The sequence below is a fragment of the Dermacentor andersoni genome, chromosome 10 (assembly GCF_023375885.2).
Source record: "Dermacentor andersoni chromosome 10, qqDerAnde1_hic_scaffold, whole genome shotgun sequence".
Taxonomy (NCBI): Eukaryota; Metazoa; Arthropoda; class Arachnida; order Ixodida; family Ixodidae; genus Dermacentor; species Dermacentor andersoni.
In genome coordinates, this window is record NC_092823.1 from 66,632,005 (window position 1) to 66,636,482 (window position 4,478).

Sequence of the window (4,478 nt, forward strand, 5' to 3'; positions counted from 1 at the left end):
TTCTTTGTCTTGTGCCTTTGCTGCACCGGATTTCACTTTTCCCAGCGATACGTGGCTTTGCCTTACCATGCCAAGGAGAGATAATGTATCTACATATGCCTACGACGTGTGCCTTTTTTCAAGAAGCGAAGACGGCTACGGTACCTTTTTACGTTTGGTCAGCGATTACTCTTAATGATACGGAGCCGTTCTGAATAAAGACAAAAGTAAGACGATGGCTCTTGGCAACTTTACATGCGTCCTTGATGGGGAAGTTGAGCGAGTGGCAGGGATAAAGTCCTGTGAGTAGTTTTTCTTACGTCTGGCGAAGTGGCGCAGAAGACATGGTGAGACCTGCGTGAGAAGGCAGAAAAGAAGCTGTCAGTGGCCGCAAAGTTTTCGTTGACGCTAGCCAAGTGCTGCTACATAATATGCATACATACCATATGCTATGCATATGCATAGCATATGCCTCCCCACTCCACCCCCTCCCCACACACACACAAGGCTTCACAGACGCTAGCTTCACTCTGTGGTTCTTTCCTCTGGGAAGACAAAACAGAATTAGGGGCACGTCCGCTCCTTCGGCTTCCATAGAACCTGGGTAGACTTAAGCATCCGGTGTATCAGAACAATGAGCTCCGTCCTCGCATTGCGAGGTTTTTATGACTTCGTGAACTATCCTAAATATGCAGGCAGGAAACTTGACGGAACAGCTAGGAAAGCTACGACGGAACAGCCACCGCCATTTTATAAACATGTAAGCAGCAGCCTTCAATCAATGAGATCAACTTTACCAGATGTAGCTCATACACCGGCAATGGAGCTCTGTGAATTACTAGCAATAGAACACTAAACACACGAAGACCTGCAGTACTGCAGGAGCGTCAGTTGGCGCAGTCTAACCAGGTCGGCCGCGCCTGCCGAAGTGCGAGACTTCGGGTGGAGCCGAGGTTGGCGCATTTTGCTTACGCGGAACCGCACTGCAGCGTGGGGAATATCTTCCAATACCGCTGCTCTGAGTTTAGACACAAAAAGCGTTGCGGCATGCCCTCTTTGAATGTACTGTTGCACAAACATTTTTGGTTCTTTCTGTGGTGCATGTTCCGCGTACGCATGGATCCGAGAACGCAACCGCGAAGGCTTTTGAAAGTTGTCTTGTGGTGCGTGGGATTATTCGTGTGGTGGCGACAAAGAGGTGTTGAGGCAATACAGGGCCGGCCAAAGAAGGTGATGTAACCGTTACTGCGCCGCTTACGCAAACACATCTATGTGCACGCTTGTGTGGACCTGATCAATCTAAAAGATGACCAGTCCCTGCGGAAATGGTTGACACGCTTCATTTAGATTCACAATTAGTGCATTACTGTGCAGCTCGTACCATACTGACACCTTAATTCCCAGCAGGTACCAACACCTGCCAGACTTGTATGTAGCCTCAATGTTCGCTGTTCAATCATAATGTACCCTAGCTGTTGATGTCATGTGACATTCCTGTTGAAGTTTCTTTTTTTTTGTACATCAAATGAAGTGCACATGTATTTTTCTGCATAGGCTGGTTGAAATAAATTTCTCTTCAACGCCTTATTTTCTGTGACACAGGGCCCTTAAGACTATCACATTAAAATTACGGCGCGATGTCTGCCAATGCGGAAACGATGAACCAAGTGGGCGCACCATTGCGCGGCTTGTCGGTTTAAACCGTTATACCTCGCAACGCGCGCCACACCCAAGGCGTGTAGGCGCGAGCTTCCGCGCGTCGGCAAGCGTAAACGTAATTTGGCCTTTACTTTTTAATGTACCGCTGAGACGTTGGACGCGACTGTTGCTTTTATGGTTATTCTTTTTTTCGCTTCGCTCTCATAAATATGCGAACCATGCATACGAGCATGTTCTGAGAATGGCAACGGTGTCAATATCCTCCAAGTCAGCGCACTGGGTTAAAGAATGCGAAGGGTGCTTGCGAATGCCGAAGGATGCATTTACGCAGAAAAGTTAGTACGATTCCAAGTGCTGAACTCTTCAGGAAGGTGGTTCACCTTTTGAAGAAGGCACATTTATAGTTGTCGACGAAGTTAAAATAAAAAGAAATACTGGAGGTTTGAGCGAACGACTCGAAAGCGCTGACTGTACTGGCGTCATTCCGCATTGTAAAGGGTGTACGGTCTTGCATTCCACAATCCTTAGTAGTTAAATAGTGGTGTATCCACAGTTCAACTAAATGATGTGCTCTGGAAATTTCTGTGTTGGAATATCAGTGCCGTTGTTTTTATTGAAATATTTTCATGTAGGAAGAGGAGGCAGCGCTTACCCCTGCCGAACCCGACAGGGTTTGTCGATCTTTTAAGAGCCACTCGGCATGCAGGTGTTTTTCCTTAACCCTTGCATTAGTAAAATAGGTTGGAGGCGCAAAGGCAAGGAAGGAGAGACAACAAAGACGGAGTTAGGATTTTTTCTCGCTCAGCTATTCAGCGCCGTGTTTTTCTTGTCTCACTTTCGTTGTCTTTGATCTTTGCACAGCCCAAAGCAACGAAACTTATACAACTTGCTTTATGTTCTGTTGTTCCAAAGGGAGTGAAGATTGTAATGTAATGTCACGTTGTGGTAACAGGGAAGAAGTATACCGGAGCATCACGCAATGGCGTTTCATAAAACTAAGTTTTTATTGGACGAACGTGCGCGCACAAAAACAAGTTACACTCAGGCAGAACGACAGTGAAAAGCCCATGCCTCGAATATCGAAATCTGATTGTAAGTCAAGCGTGCCGACTATTTATAGACGGCTTGTTTCATGGTTGCCGCCATATAGCTTACGCAGTGGCTCCATCTATGTGTAGTCAGCATGCTGGTTTGGGCGAGCTCTGCGTGTTGTACATCATGTATATACTCAGCGGCCATTTCTTTCCGGTGATTGTTCTCGTGTCGCGAGGTGAATTTAGTGTGGCGTGGCGTGTTCCACGTGAAAAATGGTTCTGCAAAACGTTATGAAGCAATTAGGTAAATATCGCTGGAGTTTCTGTCACGCTGACGCTCACGGAGAACCTTGTGCAATGCGTGGGGCGGGCTTGATCCTACAATCAGCCACTGATATCAGTGTTGTATTTGTGAAAACTCGTTTCACTAATGTGATTCTGCTACAATATCCCCACTGTAATTCTAAGCTGTAGTTTAGCAGCAATTAGTGGTTCAAGAACATCATGATTCCAACAGCGTGGGCACTGTTCTGCTGCGGAATAATTATGCTATTTACTTCTACAAGCGTTCAATTTGTTATGGGTACTTACATTGCACGGCTACCTATTTTGCAGGACAACGTTTTCGTCCACGAATAAAATACCTTTTGTTAGTGATAATGGGAAACCATACAATGTGAATTAAGCTTGTGGCGTTGCCGTGTAATGACTACGCGAGCGTCCGAAACAGTGGTACATGCTGGGTTAAAGCTCTGTTTCTTCTATTAGGGCGTTGTGCAAGCATGAGGCATGGCCATGCGAGGTTTCATTGCAGCGTTATAGCATGTTCTGCTTTTCTTTTTTTTTGTCGTGATAGAAGCGGATGAGAACCGAGATTTAACGGTGTGCTTTGTCGCGTCTTCTAGGACACTCACCTATATTACAGAAATGGCGTCCTCGAAACCAGTAGTCACATTCGTTTTATGCGATGCACTTTAGACATTAGTTCTTCACAGGCCAAAATGCAATGCCAAAGCAAAAACCTTACAAGTGTCATGCTGCTTCAGCAACCGCAGGGATCGCTGTGTCGAGTAACTCCATCGACCTCATACAGGAGGGTAGCGGAGATATACCAGAGTGATTTCCCGTCTACCACACTATAAACTCGTGAGGATGATTGCATAAGGCGCGGTGCTTCGATGCTTTTGGGGTAGCATTGGGTTGGCCGTAGAGGAGCATATATATCTGTGCCTTAGTTCCCAACCCAAGCGATCAGAGAGTGAGAAAATTTTCCACTTCATGCAGGCTATTTAAGGTAGGAGAATACTTTAAATTACAAAATGCTATGTTCCCCAGTCGCAACAGGCCCGACGGCCCGTGGTGCGGCGGCATACCAACACTACAGCGTATTACATGGGATTGTGAACCACACCTGTTTGATAAAACACACCACACAATGGATCAATGGGAGGCACAGCTAACCAGTTCAAACCTGTTCAACAGTCCTTCATAAGGCAGGCCAATCAGGTGCCGAGGCCAGAGGGGCCCCTGACTAATGGGGCTCCGACCCCATTGCGTGAAATTTAAAGAATAAAAGTTTCCATTTCATGCTCGAAATTGAAAAACGCCGGTTCTCAATGTCGAGTGAAAGCCTAATCAGGGAAACTAATTCCCAATACGCGTACGCACCGTGACTGAGGATGCATGTCATTTGTTAGCGCACCCAAAAGAAATTTCTGCATATTGTAGCTCCTGCTGCACGTACCGTGTACGAAGTAGTTTCCCAACCACCTTGTATGGAGTGACATTGCATAAATTTCTGGGAGA